Genomic DNA, 23,313 nt, shown 5'->3' on the forward strand with positions numbered 1-23,313 from the left:
CCAGGAGGGATCACCACTACACTGTTGGTGGGAGTGCAAACTTGTTCAACCACTATGGAAAGCAGGATGGCAGTTCCTCAAAAGACTAAACATAGAGCTCCCCTATGACCCAGCAATTCCACTACTTGGCATTTACCCAATCATCCAGAAACAAAGACATGCTAAATCCACCAGCACAACAATGTTCATTGCAGCACTATTTACCATAGCAAAGATATGGAACCAACCTAGATGTCCCTCAGTTGATGAGTGGACAAACAAGATGTGGTATTTGTACACAATGGAATTCTATGCTGCTGTCAGAAAGAATGACATTGCAACATTTGTTAGGAAATGGAAAGTCTTAGAAAAAATCATATTATGTGAAGTTATCCAGACTCAAAGGAAATTAGGCTCAATGGTTCCCCTCATTTGTCATAATCAGTAGAAACCTTGGGCTCTACTAACAGAGATCTGCAATAGAGCAAAACCTTGATACATAAGGCTATATTAGTACGAAGCTAATTGAAAAGACCTCCAGGATATTGAAACAAAAGCCATACAATGAATTATTGTTGTCCTTAATGCACTATGTTATCTCTCATCTCTTTTGCTGTCCCTTGGTTATCTCATATTGTTACAGTATCTCACTTTGTTATCTGATATATTGGATTTATTTGTATTTGGTTATTTGAAATTGGATAGGGAAGGGGGGAACACCAAACGGGGTGGGGGTGGAGGGGGGTAATTGGGAGCAAGACATGTAAAAGGGTATCAATATATGTGAATTAATGCACCTTCTATCTGGCAAATATCATGTAACCCTTTTATTAATTACAATAAAAAAAGTTAAAAAAGAAAAAGAATGACATTGCCCCATTTGTTAGGAAATGGAAAGACTTAGAAAAGATCATATTAAGTGATGTAAGCCAGACTCAAAGGAACTTAGGCTCAATGGTTTCCCTCATTTGTCATAATCAGTAGAAACCTTGGGCTCTCCTAGCAGAGATTTGCAATAGAGCAAAACCTTGATACAAAAAGCCATATAGTAGGATGCTAAATGAAGGATCTCTAGGATATAGAAACTAAGCCATATAATGAATGATTATTGTTCTTAAGGTATTATGTTATCTCTCATCTCTTTTGCTGTCCCTTGGTTATCTCATATTGTTACAGTATCTCACTTTGTTACCTTATATATCGGATATATTTGTATTTGGTTAATTGAAATTGGATAGGGAGCAGGGGAAAACAAGATGAGGCGTGGGGGTGGGGGGGAGGGAAATGGGGACCAAGACATGTGAAAGGGTATCAATGTATGGGAATTAATGCACCATCTATCTGGCAAATATCATGTAACCCTTCTATTAATTACAATAAAAAATATATGAAAAATAGAAAAAAATCAAGCAAATAGCCCAAAAGACCCTGCATTAGGAAGCATTAGGAAAATCACAGAATTGAGAACCCCACATTCCCGCATCAGTAAAATGAAGATATTTTGAAGTTACGTAATGTCTGGAACATAATAAAAGTTTATGTTTTCCTCTCTTTTCACAAATTACCATTGAGATTAATAATTAATCATATCCGTTTACAAAATATACTAAAAGAGCCTTCCTGTTGGCATTGCCTTTGTCTATTTAGTTGCCATCGATAAATAATAGAATTTATCTCAGTATTTTTGTTCTTTGATTTCTAGCCCTTCTCTACGGTATAATAACAAGATTACACCTGTTAATCAGTAAATTATTTCAGCATACTGTTTTAACATAAAATATGGAATAATTCATGAAAACAAGTTTGTTTGCACAGTACCAGTTAAATGTTAAAGAACCCTAAATTTTCATGTGATAATTAGTTTGTATTTCCTGTAACAGTCCTCCTCTGAATTTTTTGGCAGCATGGTATGAATGTGAAATGAACAGTAACAACATCTCTCGCATCTATCACCCTCCTACAATACAACTTATGAGTTCAGCCATCCTCTTGTGTTCTGTGATAGTCAAAACCAATACCATCCTCAGCTCAGAAGTGATTACTGAGTCAAACATAAAGGCATGCCAAAATATGTGAAGCCATATAGTTCATGGCGTTCTTCTGTGACTGGTACTCAATAGTAGTGGCCACACGATCTAAACGATCCAGAGCCAAGAAAATCCTGCTGTTTTGTTATTGTAGCAAGGTTTTGTTTTATCCTGCTAGATTACCTGAATTGTTGAACTACTTACCGTAGAATCTCTTGGGCATACTTGAGTGGCCAAGCATTTAACAAAACCTCCACAAGTGGAAGAAAGCAAAATTACAGAAATTACAAAGAAGTTGGATTTTGTTTTAAGCATCTATGAAGTCTGGTCTCTCTCTAACCTTGCTATTACATGTGATAGTAAATATTCTTGGACTTTAAAAAAAATCAAGCAACATTGCTGCAAAGCAAATTAAAGCCTAAGAGAATTGTACAGCAAGAGACCAATCTATATTATTTAGGCATGCTACTTACATACTTCAACAATTGTTACATCCAGCTTCATTAAAGATAAAATAGTGCATGAATCATCATCAAATGTAGAGTTCTGTTATGTGTTTGATTTTTGCTAATAAAACAGCAATATGTTTTAGGTTAACATAGTATATACAAAAACAAGCAGTTGACATTCTTTTACAACTGGGAAAATATGCCATCTAAGAAACAGTACTCATTCAAATATCCAAAGAATATTCAGAACATTTGCTAGATGGAAAAAAAAAGAAATTTTGTGAAGTGTAGACTCTGCCTCTGACTACTACCCATTCGATTCAGTGGTAGATTAGATGAACATTATTAAAGGTTTCCAAATCTAGTGTCAAAAATTCACTTTGAAAGCTTTAAAATGAAATTGAACAGATTCCAATAGCATTTGTTCTACATTTGACATGGCTGCTTCAACGCATTACAAGATACAGAAATTTGATGGTCCATAAAAAAATAGCTGAGATACTCCTTTGAATTACTTTTTAACTGAATGAATTTAGCTTTTCCTCTTTTTCAAAATTTACCCCCCCCACACACATCCATTATCAAAATATGTGTGGTTTCATAAGGTTTCATAGCTATAGGTACAATAAGTATCTTTATCTTAAGAAAGATATTTCCAAATTTCTAGTTCAGCAGATTTGGATAAATCAAGAATATTTTGCTTTATGGAGAATTTTTCACTTAACATACATGTTCACTCTTCAAACCAAGGATAGGGATAATGTTCATTCTTCAAACCTGTAAGTCCATATGAGGCCTATGACATCATGTCATATGCACAGACAGAAATATGCTTCTCATGACTGCATCTTTGCCTGCATTATTGAAGCAGTCATTGGCAGGTAAAATAATCTTCCTTGTATGTAGGTATTATTTCCATCAACGCTGTGACTCTTAGCAAGGATGCTTTGTGATACATATTAATACAATCATGATTTCTGGTTCTCCACTGGAATCATTTCCTTTATAATATAACAACTCTCCTTCTGTAGTAATACCTTGAAATTCTCTTTAATGTCCAAAGAGGGTTAATCAAATGATAGACATATAAACAAATATAAACAGTTACTAGTTCTTGTATTAGTAAATGTGAATGTATGCTCTGTGACATCTTCTCTTCTGTACTGGCTACTTTTCCCATGAGAGGCATGAATAAGAGGTCAGAGACAAACTGGTAGAGTGCTTGCCTGGAATACCATGAAGACCTGAGTTCAATTCCTCCATACCATATATACAGAAAAAAACCAGAATTGGTGCTGTGGCTCAATGGTAGAGTTCTAGTCTTGAGAAAGTCCAAGGCCAATGCTCAGGCCCTGAGTTCAAACCCCCCAGGACTGGCATTAGCCATGTGATGGTGGCCTGTAAGCCTAGCTATTCAGGAGCCTGAGACATGAGGACTGTGGTTCAAGGCCAGTCTGGGCAAGGAAGTCCTTCAGACTGTCTCCAGCTAGCTACCAGGAAAGTGGAAGTGGTGCTGTGACTCAGTGGTAGAGCTCTATCCTAGAGCTGAAGAGCTCAGAAACAGCACCCAGATCCAAAGTTCAAAGTCCACAACCAACCAAAAAAAGAACAAAAAAAAAGGAAAAAAGAAAGAAAAGAAAAGAAAGCATTCGTTAAATGCAACTCGTGTGTGTGTGTGTGTGTGTGCGCGCGCGCGCGTGTGTATGTGTGTGTGAGTGTGTACCTTTATTTCTGAAACTTCTATAAATCCTCTATTTCTTATGGTTCATAATCCTTCATATTCAACGGCAAACATGGTAGAGCTCATTACACCACATTCTTCTAATCAGACTACTACCATCATCCCATCTTCTCTAGGTATAACTTGCTTCCATCTTCTAATGTAAGAGTACACTCAGGATGACCTGGTAATCACATGGGTAATCTAGAACACTGTCTTGTCTCAAGTTCAATACATCCCTTAAAATAAATGTTTCCCTAAGTGAAGTAAGCAGGACTCAAAGGAACACAGGCTCAATGGTTTCCATCATTTGACATAATTAATATAAACCTTGGACTCTCCAAGCAGAGATTTACAATAGAACAAAATCGAGATACATAAGGCCATATAGGATGATGTTAAATGAAAGTACATCCAGGATACAGAAACAAAAGCCATGTAATGAGTGATTGTTGTCCTTAATGTACTATGTTATCTCTTATCTCTTTTGCTGTCCCTTGGTTATCTCATATTGTTACAGTATTTCACCTTGTTATCTGATATTTTGTATATATGAGTGTTTGGTTGTTAGAAATAGGATAGGGAAGTGGGGGGAAACAAGATGAGGGGTGGGGGTTGGGGGAGGGAAATGAGGACCAAGACGTGAGAAAGGGTATCAATGTTTGTGAAGTAATGCACCTTCTATCTGGTGAATATAATGTAACTCTTCTATTAATTACAATAAAAATATATGAATAAAATTTTAAAAATGTTTCCCTTTGAATACCTTTAATTCCCCTTTACCATATTTCATGCAAAGAAAATCACCATATGTCTGTGCCATCTTGTATATGCTATAGATATTGAGATATTTCAAAATATATGTTTATTTGTTTGCTTGATATAGGGAAGGGAAAGGGGGAAAACAAGATGATAGGGAAGGGGTGGGGGAGGGAAAGGGGGACAAAAACATGAGAAAGGGTTCCAATGTTCGAGAAGCAATTCACCCACTACCTGATGAATGTAAATATATGAGGATATATAATGTAATGTTGTCATTGCTTTGTTGACACAAATTTCAGACAATACAAGAGGAAGAATTATTTCAAATCTGAAACATATACTTCTTGGAAGCAAAATGATTTAAGAATCAAAGGGATTAAATGATTACTCAGAACTGAATAAGCTCTCAAAAAATATTTACTGGGTTTAATAGTTTGAAATTGATGCCATGTTTTTAATGACCTCCTTTTTGAGGCACATATGAATACACCATTTGTTTTTTTCTGCTAATTCATCTCTAATCCATACATAAGTAAATCATACTTTCACAAAATGAAATAAAACATATAATACATATATCTATCAAATTCATGTTATAGTCTAAACTTACATCCAGCAATGTCAAAGGAAATAAACTTAATACTACAAAAAAGCAAATATTTTTATCACATTGTGAAATGTTTATTTTCTTCTGTGAAACATTCTTATTAGGAAGGTATTTAATCTATGGTTTTTCTGTAACTGCTTTTTAAAGAAATGTTGGAAATGAAACTATTTGGTCTTAACTATGAAACTAATATAAAACTCATTAAAATGGGGAAGAGACTATTATATCAATAGTGATGCATCTAAATAATTGCAAATCACAGTTTTCATTACATTTATACTACAAATTTTTGTCCTATATTATATATCTTAGAATTAAACACTATCCTATATAGTATTTATATTAGATTAGTGAGGCCCAAAGATAAGAAATTATATTCTTCTTTACAATTTGTCATTATATTTTTATATCAGATGTTTATTTTCCTCTTTGTTACTTTATTTTATACCTTCTTCAAAAACTGTAAAGTAACTAAAATTACTTACACAAATGAATTGGATTTCGTTCATATACTTCGATTGCATAACACAAAATTAATATGCAAATCTCTTCTTAATATATCAAAATAATCCAATCCACTTAGCCGGCTTTTTGTTACAACTGTATAAGGACAGTACCTATACCTGTGAGATTTTTAATGATTCAAAGAAAAAAATTATATCCAAGCACTGATTCTATTTCATATTTATTTGTTGGTTTGTTGCTTTGGCAGTACTGAGGTTTTAACTCAGGACTTTACACTTACATTACAAGCCTGAACCACACAACAAGTATCATTTGTGTCGGTTATTTTCCCATAGGTTCCTGAATTGTGCCTAGGTCAACCTGGACCATGAGCCTCCTATTTGTGCTTTCTCTCATTACTGGGATGATGGGCACATTCCTCTTTTCTCAGATACTGATTCAGATAGAGCTTCACAAATTATTAAACCAGAATAGGCTCCAATCCAGATCCCCTGGCCTCACCCTTCAAGCTGCTAGAGAATAAGCTTGAGTCACTGGGCCTAACTTCAAGGTTTCTTTATATCTAAACACAGGTTTCTGAGCACACAGCATTGCTATTACCACACCATATCCTGGATATGCTGTACTGTCCATAGAGCTATTTATTGGCCCTAGGACTTTTGTCTCTTTTAAACTGACTTTTTCTTTTTTGCAATCCTCTCTATTAATAATTTTCTACAGTTTTTCTCAGAATAGAGTTTAGTCACTCTCTGAAGTCTACTAGTTTTTCCTGAGTTGGTGCCAATTACCTTTGACCTTGCAAACATAGAAAGAGATAGATGGGGAAAAAGAGAGAGAAAAAAGAAAGAGAAAAAGAAAGAAAGAAAGAGAAGAAAGAAAGAGAAGAAAGAAAGAAAGAAAGAAAGAAAGAAAGAAAGAAAGAAAGAAAGAAAGAAAGAAAGAGGAAGAACCAGGACAGAGGAAGAAATACAACCTGGGCAAAAACAGATCTATCCTTATGGCCTAAATGTTACAAAAATATTTGTAGGTTAAGGCCATACAGGATATGGCTAAATGAAAGAATCTCCAGGATGTGGAAACAAGAGCTTTATCTTCTGTGATTGTTGATCTTAATGTACTATGTTATTTCACTTCTCTTTTGTTGCCCTTCGGTTAATCTCATATTGTTACAGTATCCGACTTTCTTACCTGGCATATTGCATATAGGTTTATTTGTTTATTTGAAACAGGAAAGGGAAGAGGGGAAAACAAGATGATTGGAAGGGGGTCAGGGGAGAGAAATGGGGATAAATACATGATAAGGGGTATCAATGTGTGGGAAGTAATGCACCTACTATCTGGCAAATATAACTGTAACCCCTTCATACATTACAATAACAATAAAATTTAAAAAAGAAAGAAAGAAAGAAAGAAAGAAAGAAAGAAAGAAAGAAAGAAAGAAAGAAAGAAAGAAAAGAGAGAGAAGGAGAGAGGGAGATATGGTGGGAGGGAGGGTGAAAAAAGGGAAGGAAGGAAGGAAAGAAGGAAGGAAGGAGGGAGGGAGGGAGGAAGGAAGGAAGCAAGGAAGCAAGGAAGGGAGAGAGGGAAGGAGGGGAAGATGGAAGGAGGGAGGTAAGGATGGATGGAGGGATGGAGGGAGATTAAATACTATAGAGATTTAGACATCTGTCTTTTTCACTAGAGAGATGGTAGCACCTTAAAAGTAAGCACTCAATATTTCTTTGCTTTGCTTCCCCTCAACTTGAGACCCATACATTGAAATCTATACATTGAAAATGATTAAGGGAAGAGGGAAAACAAGGCCAAGGGAGGAGGTGGGGGGAGGGAAATGGGGACTAAAACATGAGAAGGGGTATAAATGTTTTTGAAGTAATGCACCTTCTATCTGGCGAATATAACTGTAACCCTTCTATTATTTACAATAAAAAAGAACTTTTAAAAATAAATACTGATTTCTTACTCCTTTTGGTTTTAATATAGATTAAAAAAAGAAAGAGATGCTCTTTAAATCACAATTGAATTGATAGGTGAAAGAAAACAATTCCAAACTAATCCTTTGTAGTTTGTAAGTCCAATTTGTTTGTATGCACTTTGAAATAATTAAAAAATATTCCCCACCCACTGTGTATCTCTAGCCTTGCTTTTACCCTGCAAGTCTGCTGCACTCTGCTTTCTATTTCCATTCACTAATAATTTCTGTTTCCCTGCTCAAAATTGTGAATATCCTGATGTTTAATCATGTATTAGATTAAGTCCTTTTTATAATGTTCTCAACATAACTTAAATGGAAAGAGAAAATAGAGATGACCTATAATTTTAGATATGACCTAATGTCATATCTAGGAAAAATGTATCCCATCCTTATTTGGTAGCTTCTAAGGTTACTTGCTTGTAGAATATTTTCATTGAAGTGGTCTTACCCTCAAAAAATGTATCCTAATGATTTCCAGCACCCCCTGCTGTCCATGCTCTCAGCATTATAGAATCTGTGTTATGTGTGACCTAAGAATTTGAATTTTTCCAATGATGAACTGTATTGAACTTCTTGTGAAACAAAATTCACTTGAAAACACCCACGTTCTTTGAAATGGCAATGCCTTTCAGATTCTAAGCATCAAAGAGGCATACACATTGTTTGGAAAAAAGTGAAAATGTAAAAATGGGCTGCTTCTTCCAAGGTGTTATCGCTACTGAATCAAATAGAAACTTTCAGTCTGGGAACCTTTATTTTTTTACCATTTCAGGAGAAAAACTGAGTAGGGAAATGTGGGGAAGTAATACAATTAGTCTCTTAAAACTAGGAAATATTAATTGTAAAAGTAAGAGTTTGACTACAGTATTTTCAGACATGTGTATAATATTCATCTGTGATATTCTATCCCTTTATTAACTCTCTGCTTGCATCTAATCTATAATTCTCCTTTTATATGAATGATCTTGTTTTTCATGTTTTCCTTTTTTCTTTCTTTCTTTCTTTTTCTCCTTTCTTTTTTCTCTTTCTTTCTTTCTCCCTCTTTTCTTTTTTCTTTTCTTTAGTTTCCTTTCCTTTTACTGGCCATGCAGTTTAAACTCATGGCATGAGCACTGTGCCTGAGCTACTTTGCTCAATGCTAGTGGTCTGCCAATTTAAACCACGATTACACTTCCAGTTTTTGAGTAGTTAATTGGAGATTTGTCTCACGGGGATTTTTCTGTCTAACTAGCTTAAAACTATAACCCTCAAATCTCAACCTCCTGAGTAGTTAGCATTATAGGTGAGAGCCATCAGTGCCTGCTGATTTTTCATTTTTCTTTTGTCTTTTAACCCCACACCACCCCTCAGTCTTCAAATAGAAGACAGCTTTCTTTATGAGACTTTTTCCTCTACAACTTAACATCATATTCTTCAGTTCTACCATTTTCTAGCAAATAACTTAATTTTATTTTTGTATATAGTTGAGTAAATTTCCATGGGCGAAACACACTCACAAGATCCAGGTGAGAGTTTATGAAATTTTTTTCTAAAGATAGGATTTTTCACTTAGAGTCCCTGATGACTTTGAGCTCAGAATTTCTGAGCCAGGCACAGTGGCTCACATCTGTAATCCTAGCTACTCAGGAGGCTGAGATCTGAGGATCTCAGTTCAGAGCCAGCTCAGGCATTAAAGATGGTGAGACTCTTATCTCCAATTAATCACTAGAAAATGGGAAGTGTGGCTGTGGCTCCAGGGAAAGGGTGCTCTCCTTGAACTGTCAAGCCCATGGACAATGCCCAGGCAAAGTGGTAGGGTGCTAGTCTTGTGCTAAAGAGCTAAGGAATAATGTCCAGGCCCAGAGTTTAAGCCCCATGACAGACAAAAAAAAAGAATCTCTGGTAATAATGTCAGAAAAAATTGGCAAAGCTTTACTGAATAAACAAGTAAGCCAGCAGACAGGTGGACAGAAAGCATACAGACAAGCAGAAAGGCAAAGATACACTCTTAACAGAGTGTGGGTGTTCTTAGTAGGTCTTAATAGGAGAGACACAAAACTCTGACATTAGTGGTATTTCTGTGATAAAGAGAGGATCTGGCATAAACATAATGCTAATATATATGTTTATGTGTGCCCTCAATTATTGGTGATTGAGGACAAACACTAAGTTTTTGGCTCACCTTGTTTTGGCATTTCTAGCAAGTAGGTGTTAATCCTGCCTTAATACAGATGCTCATCCTGGAGATAAGGAAGGTGGCCTATTGTCTCTCCTAGAACCAAAGATTGTGCTTCTGTCTTTCTAAATACCTTCTTTCTGAGTTGACTTCATCAGCCCTCTTTTACCCTCATCCATCCTGTTTCATTTTCCCCTAGATGACAATGGTTCCTTAACCTTGGGCAAAGTTAATGGGTAAATATCAGTCTACTCTATTTGCTTTAGGCTTGAGTGGTTTTTTTTGGTAATTTTTATTTTAATTAATAGAAGGTTTAAATTATATTTGCCAGATAGAAGGTACATTTCTTAACAATCATTGATACCCCTTCTCATGTTTTTGTTCCCATTTCCCTTCCCAGGCCCTTCCCTCACCTTGTTTTTCTCCCTTCCCTCTCCTATTTCAAATAAACATATATATAATATATAAAATAACAATATAAGATAAAAATAACATAGTACATTAAGAACAATAGTCACACCTTATATGGCTCTTGTTTCTATTGGAAGTCCTTTCATTTAACCTCATCCTATATGGCCTTATGTATCCAGGTTTTGCCCTATTGTAGGCTTGAGTTTTTTAATTGCTGGTGGACATTTACAATGCCCCATTTTCCCAAGTCTACTCTGCCTCAATACCATTCTTTGGCAGTGGCTAAATCTGACTCTACATAAGCAAAAATATATTATTGTTATAAAAGGCCTGCACTGTAATTGAACAGTTGGGATATCTGGTTGTATTTCTCTTCAATGAAAGATATTTTCAGACATGTTGATAAATGCTATAATTCTAGAAGAAAACCCGTTCAGATCTTTTTGCAGGGATCTAAATCTAAACTATTACATCAAGATATCACTAATTTTTAGAAAATTCACTGAGTGTTCATTCACTAAGCAAAAGAGATATTTAATATTAAAAAACAATAATGACAATTGTCATAAAAAAGATGAGGATTTTGACTTTTTAACAATGTAACTGTTAGAAATTAGGAAAGGCAAAGCAACTATGAGTTTGTGAAATAGCTTTTAATATCTGTCAAGACAAAGTTAATTTAAAATTGATGAAATTAAAAATGAAAAAGAGTTGATGAAAATGAACTACTATTTGGAAATTAATTTACTGTGAAAATCTTAGGCTAGCACCGGGAGTTTGGCCTATTTGAAGAGTGCTTGCCTAGCATGCACGAAGACTCAGGTTTGAGTCCTCGGTACCACATAAATAGAAAAGGCTGAAAGTGGTGCTGTGGCTCAAGTGGTAGAGTTCTGTCCTTGGGAAAGCTCCAGGCCAGTGATCATCCCTGGGTTTAAGCCCGAGGACTGGCAAAAATAAATAAATAAATAAATAAATAAATAAATAAATAAATAAATAACATCTTAGGCTATCTAAAATCCTACATATTAAGAAAAGCCTGAAGAACTACATTAGGATATAGAGTGTATTCCTACATGCTGTTAGTTTGGAAAAAAATCAATTAAGTTTTGCTTTAATATTTTAAAGTATAAGGTGTCGTGATTTCTCTAAATGTGTTATTCCATCGTAGGTCTCAGTGATAAAAGCTAGTTATTCACCTGATATTAAATATTCATCTGATCTGGTTGCCTGTGATTAAAGATAAACACGTTTTCTAAGTATAAATTCCAAAAGCCATTGCATAATTTCTAGAGCTGATGATAAGAAAGAGACTGAGTGAACATTGCCACTGATTAAAATGTTTGCTTTACATGAAAGTACATCAAGTGTCATCAGATGATTCTGGAGGTAAAGGCAGTAACAGGAACAGATCTATTCATATTCACCTTTTGGATTGCAGTGATGGCTTTCTTGCTGTTTTCCTCACAGCTTGATAAAAATCGAGTAATGATGAAGAGATCTGTGGTTTTTCTTTGCAGCCTTCTGGCTAAATGAAGCTAATGAAGTAGAAAAATGATATTGGTAAAACTAGCCTGTGTTTGATAATATATTCCATCAGCTGAATCTATTCAGTTGTTTCTGTTTCATTGGATCTGACCTCAATCATCTTTTCTTGGCTTCTAAATAATAAGTGGGTGACTTGTAACTTAGCCTCAATGAGCTTAAAAATAATCCCACTTTAAGTTACCCACATATTTCACTGTAATATAGAAAGGTCAACTAACAATACATTTTTTTTAATTTAGGAGATGAAGGATTATATAGAATTTTATGAAACTGGATGCTAAGAAAGCCCAAGAATGAAACATTTCATGTTACAACTTTATTATTACAAATGTTTTGACTCATATTTCAAAACATAATATTTATCTAAAATGCTCTCTTGCAAAAATTATATATACTGATGTATTAAATAAAAAGTGATTACTAATTTCATGGCAGTCTTTATCTGAGTGAAAATTTCTTGACAGAAGAAGCTCTATTTCACATTGTATCTGCATTAATGTGGAAGAGTGTCTCATATATGAGGCATCAAAAGCATACAAATAGATTTCAAGGAAATGGGACTTGATAGCATTGCTTTTTTGTTACCAATTGTGTCTCCTTCTTTCTCTGGGAATGTTGGACTTTTGACTCTGAAATTATATTTAAAATACCCATGTATTTTATGAACCAGAGAAACTTTTTTGAATACCAATTTATTAATTATGAGTAAGAGAGATCAGATATGGAAAATCATTTTTAAGAGAAGTTCAGCCTACCTGTTCTCAACATTTAGTGGAAAATTATTAAACAATTCACACAGAAAAAAATGCCTCAGAGTTCTCTTGTAATTCAGTCAGAAAATTCAAGATCACATTAGTTAAAATTTGGCATTTGTGTCTAGTTTTATGCCAGATAGGCATGCAAAAATTGTGTGCAGTCAACAAAATATTTCCATCAGAATACTGTACAGAAGTATTTGAAAAACTACAAAATACATACACAAAGAATTAAATCAATATCTAAAGATAGAATTGGCTAAATAAAAGCAGCACTTAAACTTATACTGCCTCCAAGGAATTTCAATGGGCCATATACTGCAGCAATGTATTTTTCTTTTCATTTACAGAGTTTGAAAAGTTTCCTTAAATTATTGTCTACTAAGAGTGATTTAGAATTATAATCTTGGTCACTTAAAAAGAGAAAGACCAAGATATTTTATACTAATAAAATATACAATAAAAATATCACCGTGCCTAGCTACAGAGGAGGCTGAGATCTTAGGATCCCTATGCAAAGATAGTTTCAACAAGAAATGCCAAGAATCTGACCTCCAATAAACCACCAAAAAGCCAGAAGTGGAGCTACAGCTTAAATGTAGAGCACTAGCCTTACTAGCCTTGAGCAAAAAAGCTCAGAGATAGCAACTAGGACCCCAACCCCCCCCCCCTCTCTCTCTGTCTCTCTCTCTCTGCCACGCACACACACACTAATAAAACTAACAAGCAGGAACTGTTACCAAAAGCTTTTTCTTTTAATTTTTAGAAGAAACTAATAAATTTCATTTAACACATTATCAAATACTCTTCAGACTTATTTAGCTTGGTTATAATTTACTCTAAGTTATTAGGATGATATAAAGTTCTGATTAGTTCTATTATAACACTTTATCATTGTTATAATAGTTTAGATAATTTCCAAACACATTACCTCAGTAAAACACTGGATATCAAATACTATACCGTAGTAAAAACTCAACAGAACCAAATAAGTTACTTTTTGGTGCAGTTGGAACTTTTGTGTAATTAACAAAAACTACTTAGTTTATATATCAAAGGGGCAAAAACTACTTAGTTTATATATCAAAGGGGCAAGGGCTACAAAACTTGAAATTTTTAAATGTACATTTTAGTAACTTGAAAGATAAGTGATTAAAGAACACTCATATGTGTTCACACTAACATTGAAATTTACGCATGTATTTTATGGTCCAATATAATTTTTATTGAGGTTTATGTTGAACTGGATAGAAAACAAATGTGTTTTCTCTTTTTCTTTTTCTTTTTTATTGTCTGGATAATGTATAGAGGAGTTATGCTTACCCTATCCAGATAGACGGTGCATTACTTCTCACACATTGATACCCCTTCTCATGTTTTGTCCCCATTGCCCTCCTCCTACCCCCTCTTAATCTTCTTGTTTTCCCCCCTAACTTTTCCTATTTCAAATAAATATATATACAATATACCAGGTAACAAAGTCAGATACAGTAGCAATATGAGATTAAACAAAGGGCAACAAAAAAGAAGAGAAATAACATAATACATTAAGAAGAACAATCACACCAGATAAAGCTCTTGTTTCCATAGCCTAGAGATCTTTCATTTAGTCTCATCCTAGATGACCTTATGTACCTAGGTTTTGAGCTTTTGTAATCCTCTGCTAGGAGAGTCCTAGATGTGCACTAATTACTACAAATGAGGGAAACCATTGAGCCTATTTTCCTTTGGGTCTGGCTTACTTCACTTAAGATGATTTTTTTTCCAAGCCTTTCCATGTCCTTACAAATGGGGCAATGGCATTCTTCCTGATGGCAGCATAGAATTCTACTGTTGTATAGGTACCACACCTTCTTGTTCCAGTCATCTACTGAGGGACATCTGGGTTGGTTCCATATATTCCCTGTGGTAAATAATGCTCTTGAGAATGGTTACATTTCTTTGCTCTTGTTCAGTAATTCTGTACTTTATTCTTATACTTGATTTATTTACATTTTTCTGACTAGTGTTATTTTACCTTAGCTTTCAAACAACCTTTCTAGACTCTAGTTAGTCATCATATGTTACAAAGCTTGCCATGATGAATGTGTCAGTTCAGTCCCTTAAGATATTTTCTGTGCTGTACTTGGAGTTTGGCCTAGTGATAGAGTGCTTACCTAGCATGCATGAAGAAGAGCTCTAGCCTTGAGAAAAGTCCAAGGACAGTACTCAGGCCCTGAGTTCAAGCCCCAGGACTTTCTGAAGTTGGTCTTTTCTGTGACCTGATTTTAGTTTAGCTTGTAGGGATGGGATTTGGCTAGGAAAATATTTGAGTAAATACAAAAACAAAAAATCCATATCCATATAGTAGTTTCATGGAATTACTTATCTTTGGGTTATTTTTCCTGATTATTACAAAAACAGTCATATTTCTCACTGAAACAACATATTTCAAGGTAAGGATTAAAATAATGGAGACTTTCAATAAATGCTGATTTCCTTCACAAAATTATTTGGGGGGTTCTTATTTTTTAGAGTATTATCTTTTCTCAGACTTAAGATTTTACTTGAGTGAGCCTTGGTTTAAAGTAAACTAATTACATAGATGTTTACTTATGTACTTTTGAAATAGGAGGGGAAAATGAGGGGAGGGAGTGAGGGGAGGGAAATGGGGACAAAAACATAATAAAGCATATCAATGTGTGAGAAGTAAAGCACCCCTATCTGGCAAATGTAACTGTAACACCTCTATGCATTGAAATAAAAAAATAAATATATGAAAAAGTAAACTAATTCCCTATACCATTTTTGTTCACTTTGCTCTGTGCCTTTATTACTTTTCATTTGTTTTCAGCGTTTATGGTTGAAATTCCCCTCTCATTCATAGAGGTTCACATATATATATCAGTTTATGCTTAATATATGTAACTTCTGTCAATAGCACCTATTTATAATTTACGCTTACTACAGTAAGCACTGAAACCATTAAAACCAACAAGAACTTCAGAATTGAGACAAATACACTAGTATAGAGTCAATTAATTCATGCCAAAAGAAAGGATTAAAATTGATAAATCCTACTCAAATTACACCATGGCATTAAGACAAGCTTCAAAACAATACTTATTTAAAAAGAACAAGCCATAGATGAGCTTCATTTTAGTTTATTTATACTCTATTAATATACATAAGGTTTTCCTTTTTGTATAAAATGAATTATTTATTAAATATTGTTTGTGTCATCTGATTATCATGTCTACTTTATCATTTTATTTCATTTTGTTAGTGATTTCTATAAAAAATTTTCTTTCTACAACTAACACTTAAAGAAATATTTTTAATATCTTTAAGTAGTTGTACAAAAGTTTTGTCATTAAACGAAGCAATTTATAATCAAAATGTGTTTTGATCAATGCCACCACTTTCAACATACTAACTAATCCTTTCCAGACTACTTCCCCTGTAATTAATTTTTAAAGTATGCATTGGATTTTTTTTTACTGTATTCTCTCCTCTCTTCATTTGTTTACCACAGCCTATTGGCCAAATCCCATCTCTTTCAAGTATCTACTTCCTGGAATATATATTGTTGTACATCTAGAATAGAATTACTCTAAAGCTAAGATTTATTTCTTATATTGTACCAACTTTTCAACCTAATTAGAGACATATTTCTATTTTACATAACTATATTGTAAAATATATTTTTGCTTTCATTCTTTTGAGGGAATAGAAAGAGACCTATCTTGTTATCTAAAAATTCTTTTGTAAATTCTTTATTTTATATATTCATTGCTTGGTTTAGGTCTTTTTGTTATTTTGTTCTTTATTTTACTTATGTTAGAATCTTTTAATTTCTGACTCAGTTTTGTGTGAATTCTATTTTTTGAGTCTATTATTAGTGCAAAATTTAGTTACAAAAGGAGGGTTTGGTATTATGATGAATTAAAAAGAGAGAATGAGACAGAATAGACAGTATTTTCAAGTAAAATATTTTCAGAGATCTTGTTACTTCGTGTGCTGGTTTAATTTTTGAAAGGCACACATTTTCAAAGAATTTTCTTAGGATTTCTCATGGGAATATGAAAACAATAACAATTAAAATATATTTAATTTGTAATAATTCAATTGTTTGACAACAAAATCTGTTGTTAATTTTATACACCAACATTAATATTTCTGTAAATATTCGATTTTTTCATGTGTCTGTGAGTTAGCTATGTTTCATTTCTGTAGTCATTGAAGGGTCTCATAATGTTGAATTTTGCCCCAAACCACAAACAGGGGATGGAGAAACTAAGACTACTCATATATTCTTTCTCCAATTTCAGTTACTTCACATATCATATCATTTACAAAGTAATTTGTCATACATAAGAAAACTGACAACCTCCAATATGCTTATAGAGTACAGTTATGCCTGTGTCCATTGGATTTGTAACATATTTAAAACATTGTCTTTACTATTTTTAAAGCACATTACCAGTTTGCTCTTTTGATGATAGTATTTTTTTGCTTGCTATTAAATTTTCCCAACTGATGGAAACCATCCAAGTAAAATATAGAAAATCCTGTGTGTTCTCATTGCATTATTCTTTTCTGTTAGAAGAAAGAAGAAATAAATTGAATGTTGGCTGAATATGTGTTTCCTCCTATATGGCTTATATCGCTTACAGTTGAGCAACATCATTGGATGCGTTCCAGTCTCTGAACTGAGAGTCAAAATTATGTACACATATTCTAGGTTTAGGCATTCAATCACAACCCCTAGCTCTTATTTCCTCTTTCTGGCCACATACTGAAACTAGTAGTTTCAAGAGAATGCTGAAACTAAGAGACTGACTTACTGTATGGAAGAAGACTGAAGAGTTAATTTATTGTCTTTGAATGTGTAAGGAGGAAAAGTATGTTGTAAACCATTAAGAATAGAAGGTAATCCTTTCATTTAGTGTTATACTATGTGGCCTTATGTATCTAGGTTTTATTCTATTGTAAATCTCTAGGATATAGAAACAAAAGTCATATAATGAGTGACTGTTGTCCTTAATGTACTATGTTATCTCTCTTTTGCTGTCCTTGGCTATCTCATATTGTTATAACAGTATTTCTCAGCTTGTTATCTGATATATTTTATATATGTGTATTTGGTTTTTTGAAATCAGATAGGGAAAGGGGGGAAACAAGATGAGGGGTGGGACTGGGGGGAGGGAAATGGGGACCAAGACATGAGAAAGGTATCAATGTATGTGAAGTAATTCACCTTCTATTTGTTGATTATAATGTAACCTTTCTATTAATTACAATAAAAATATATGAAAAAAAGAATAGAAGGTAATCTCAACATATATTGTAGAATCTACTGCTATTATTACATTTTAGTTAGTAACTGCTTTTCATGCACGTGATCAATTATGTGGTTCTATGAGATATTTGTTTTGAATATAACTGCATTATTTGTTTTAATAATTCTATTCTTTAAAACAAGTTTAAGTCATATTAATTATTTTGGGTATATCAATCATCTACCTATCTTAAATACAAGAATAGGATAAGAGTGTCAATAACCAAAAATATTGTGAGAATTAACTATTCTAATTATCTAGTTAGTGAAATAATGAGAAGCATCCTTTATTTTCCATATTTCATGTTTTGAGAAATATTTTATAAATATACGGGCTGTTTATTTAATTACAGAAAGTATCACAAGTCCATATTTCATTATTTACAATCAGAAATAACCTTGATTCCACAACTGGGCTACTGAGTTCCATTAAAATAATTGCGACTCTTATTAGCACAAGAACTGTGGTTAGCATGGGACTAATAAGTAAATGTCATAGAATTCATGCCATATTGCACAATAATATTTATGTAAAAACTGTCAAACCATGCTATCAGAGAATAATAATGAAGTCATAAAAATGCAGTGGGAGCACTGGAATAGCACTAAATGGTTAAATAAATGAGTCAATAATTTTATTAATAATTGTTTAAAATAATATTCTATTATTTAGACAATTTCTTTAAACTAACTTTTTTGTTTCTATAAGAAGAAGTAAATTTCATTTCTTAGATATTTTTAGGATAAATAATAAATATCTTGGGCTTCATTTTATGGTATTATTTATGAAAGAACCAAGGTAAGTGAATAGTCTTTTAATATCTTGTTTATGTTGCCATTTGGCATTTATGATTCTCTTTATTGATATCTTTTCCTTGTTTTTGATTTTTCACTAGTGAACTCTATTCTGGTTTTCCTTTAGTTGTAAAAATTTAGAAAGGAAGCATAAGATAATTTTTTGAAAAACTTTTTAATATTTGAGAAGTGAAAACAAGGGAAAATACATGAATTAAAGATGATCTCTGTGACTCTCTTTGTTATCTCTGTACCAAGAGAATATAAATACATTTTAATTATTGACACAGGATAAACAAGATATCTAAAGCAAGCAAAGTTTTGACCATGAAGGACTGTGATCAGCAAATGGTCATGTAATAAATTCAAATGCAAATAATATGAAAGAGAACCATGTATCTTCCAGCTGGCCCTTTCTAAACTCACCAGCTGTGTACATTAGCAAAAGTTGCTTGGAATCCAAAGCACTTACACTCAGTGAGTTTAACATAAACCATTATGTCACTTGTGGTGCTGGTTCTGAAACTATTTGATGAATTTTCTCTTTGTTTTCCTTTCTCTCAAAAGTCTTCAGTCAACTTGCTGAAGCAAATGTCTGGACACACTTTCTAATGTAATAAAAAAAATGTAATACAAAGCCCCAAAGCCAGCAAATACCCTCTTTGTTTCTGATGCTTGTCAGGAAATTGAGGTAAATAGATTTAAAACTCTAACATTACAGACAATGAGATTAAAAAGCCATTAGTAATCATAAACCCATTAGAACTCTGGGCACCAAAAGACTGTTAGGGAGAAATTTCTTGACCAGATTTTTTAAAAATAATTTATTGATATCATTCCTCTTCCATTATTTAATAAAAAGGTTTGTTTTGCTCTTAGTATTCTATTCCTTTTGGTAAATGGAAGCTTTTAAAAGCAAAGTTTCTTGAGTGTGTTTAATTTGTTAAGAAACATGCTCGAATGAAATAAATACAAATAAATAAATAAGGCCATAAAGCAGAGGTGAGCACCAGTGTGGCAGACATCAGTGTGGAATACTATTATTTAATGTTTTGAATAGACGGAAAACTTGATTGTTTTCAGATTTGTCATCAGCTTTCTTAGTCTTTCCTCTTGGTGTCATGTCAGTTTTCCATTTTAGTGAACTATGATATGTCCGTCAAGGACTGTCTCTTTCAGCTTTAGCAAATAGAATTGTGTACTTCAGTATAAAAGTAAGAGAGTCTTTCTGCATCTATTATTCGAAAAATATACCAGAAACAAAGGAAATAGCTCTAAACTTATTTTTAAACATAGAATCCCAATGGCCACTGATTGAAGGAAGCAGTATGGGTGTAGAAAAGATGATTGCTCATTTGTGGCTATAATCATCTCAAACACTCATGGAATAAAATAATGAATTAAAGTGTTTAATGGTTTTAAACAATGGTTCTGTCTTAACTGTGAAGGATATATTTTGACCCACTAAATAAAAGTGCAAATCTTTCTATAAAATACACTGTATGCATTTTAAAATCATTTTAGCACATTAAATGTCTGTAATTGGGTGCTCTCATAACAGAGTATATTAGAAAATATCCCTATAACCAGCATCCTGCATAAAATCAAATACACTTTTATCAATACAATTGAGGAATTGCCCCATAAATTGTCAGTCAACATTGTGCTTAGAGCAATTGTACTTAACTTATTCATTTAGACCACTCCATCTTCTACTTCTTTCTTAACATTTTGCTCTGTTTATTAGAACTTCCTTTATTATCCATGTTTTTCCAATTAAAAAAATCACTGTTACAGGTATTATGTTGTAACATATGTTACAATGAAACAGCATAAATTACTTAAAAGTAAGCTTGCAACTTGAAAAATATTGTTTATTCTTCAGCCACTTAAGTCATTGTTAAAATGATTTAAGTTAGAGTTTATCAATTTAGTTTTTCTGCCCTGCATTGTTATTATGAATTGCTAACTAAATAGGAACAAGTCCTAGTATAGCTTCAAACATGACTGACTCATGACAAAGAGATATTTATTACAAAAATGTTTAATTAAACTTACTAGTAGTTTAATAAAACTAGCAGAAAGTATTATGTAAAAATGTCAGTACTAGGCCAGGAGTTTGGCGTAGTGGTAAAGAGTGCTTGCCTAGCATGCACAAAGACCTGGGTTCAATTCCTTGGTATCACATACATAAAAATGCTGGAAGTGGTGCTGTGGCTCAAGTGGCAGAGTGCTAGCCTTGAGTATAGCCCAAGGACAGTGCTCAGGCCCTGAGTTCAAGCCCCACAACTAGCAAAAAAAATGTCAATACTATTAGTTATTTTTAAAGTTTTTGTAATTTTATTATTGGACTGATGTATAGAGGGGTTACAGTTACATTCATCATATAGTAGGTACATTACTTCTTAAACACTGTAACCCCTTCTCAGTCTCTTCTCCCAATTCCCCTTCTCCCACTTCCTCCCACACATCCTGTTTTACACTTACCTTCCCTGTTTTAACAACATGAGATAAACGGTACTGGGGAAAGAAGAGAAAAGAAGTAGATTCACATAGTATATTAAGAACAACAATCACGAAGATAAACCTCTTATTTCCATATCTTGGAGCTCATTTACTATTAGTTATTTTCCTAGTAATCTGTGTTCTTACAAGTTTTCACTATGAAGTATATCACTTATAAGAAATGCATCTTCCCAGATGTGGCCTGAAATCTATATTTTTTGGATATTTTCTAGCAGAATAACCAGAGGTGATATTTGTAGTAAGCAACTGATGATCTCACCAAGTCGTCTGTATCTGTCTTTGGCTTAACCTGTGGTCCAGAAAAGGTGGACCCAACACTTGTCCTTGTAAGGCCCTGAGTGTCTTGACTTTATTGTGCTGTATAACCAATCTATTACCAATGTGCTAACCATGGTTTGTATTAATTGGAGCATGGCACTTCTGGGAGCATAACAAATTATTTCTCCATCAATTAGAAAGAAACTAAATCCAAAATGACTTCTTAATAACTACTGTGAATTTAGTACTCTTTAACCTTTTGGAACTACTCTCTGCATGGGCTTAAATAAAATCAAATTGTAGCATATACCTTTACCTCTTTTAGTGTCACCAAATATATTTAACTACATTGTCTAGTAGATTCTGTCTATAGGATGTGATAGGGTTTCTCTCCTTATTTAAAAACATACCCACAAGAGTGGTAGTGAGATCTAATTGGAATACAGTATTGCATAATGGATAGAGAGTATTCAAAAGGGCAGACATATCTGGATTTAGATTTTTCACATCTGAAAGTACACTCTATTAATCATTCTAAATGTAATTTTGAGGTAATTGTTTCTCTTTTCCTTGTAAACAACATGAAGATTGAAAGTGTCTAGTGTTTTGAACATAGCAAGAGAAGCACTAATATTGATAAGTAGAAAGTCAGTGCATCTGGATCATAAGTGATGTGTATACATCATAAATTCAATTATGATTTTTGGTCTTGAGCAGTTACTTCATTATGAGATCTTTGTGTTAAGACAATCATATTTATGATCAATTTAGCATAGTTGAAAATGAACTATTCTTCATTTGGGGTTACTTTATAGATCCTAGAACAGAGCATAAAAATGTTTAAAATGCCTTGAGTTTTTAATAATTGAAGAAAACTTGAAATATTTAGGCTATAATTATTTCTTTAGATAATCATTAGTGTACTGATTAATAGCTAAATTCATAATCATTATGACTCAGATCAATTAGTAACATTTTTACCTGCTTTTATGCATCTCCTCTACTAGGAAGCTAAATTTATGGAGTCTTCTATGAGATAATATGAAGTTTCATTGGGGACTATTCAGTATATCTTTTTCCTTATTTCCTCTGTTCCCATCTTTTTTCTTTGCTTTTCCTAAGCATGTTTGAGTTGTTTTAAATTGTTTTATTTTTTAGTATTTTTATTATCTTTAAGTAGTTGTGCAAAGGAGTTTGTCATTCACAAAAAACTTTTGAATATAATGAGTCGATTAATGTTACTCCTTTCAACATTCTCATTCATCCTACCCAACAAACCATTTCCCTCATGTTTTAAATTTTGCAGGACATGTATTGGATTTTTGAGTGCATATGTATTTATACAGTCTAATAAAGTTTTAGGATTAAGAAAAACATAAAATTTCAACACTCACTTGTAAAGATTGTGAAATCCTTTTAGTCAGGTTAACTTTCAGATTTCCAAAGGAAATCTAGCTCCTTATCTATGTTGGTTTCCTAGGTTCCTGAATGATACAGTTCTACAATTTCATCCATTTCTTTGGCATAATGGAGAAAAAGAAAAGACCACTCCCAAGCACCTATATAA

The 23,313-nt window shown here is 33.3% G+C and overlaps 1 long non-coding RNA gene across 1 annotated transcript in view; it reads right to left on the minus strand.

Moving 5' to 3' along the window:
- The window catches only part of LOC150065491 (uncharacterized), a 95,862-nt gene that overhangs the window by 27,468 nt on the left and 45,081 nt on the right, over positions 1-23,313 (minus strand). Inside the window, exons 2-3 of the long non-coding RNA XR_016534780.1 lie at positions 17,310-17,425; positions 11,972-12,082 (exon numbers count right to left, since the gene is read on the minus strand). This is a non-coding gene — a long non-coding RNA (uncharacterized LOC150065491). The remainder of the gene's footprint in view (positions 1-11,971; positions 12,083-17,309; positions 17,426-23,313) is intronic.

This window comes from Megascapheus bottae, chromosome 3 (assembly GCF_031878675.1).
Source record: "Megascapheus bottae isolate mThoBot1 chromosome 3, mThoBot2.hap1, whole genome shotgun sequence".
NCBI classification, from domain to species: Eukaryota; Metazoa; Chordata; class Mammalia; order Rodentia; family Geomyidae; genus Megascapheus; species Megascapheus bottae.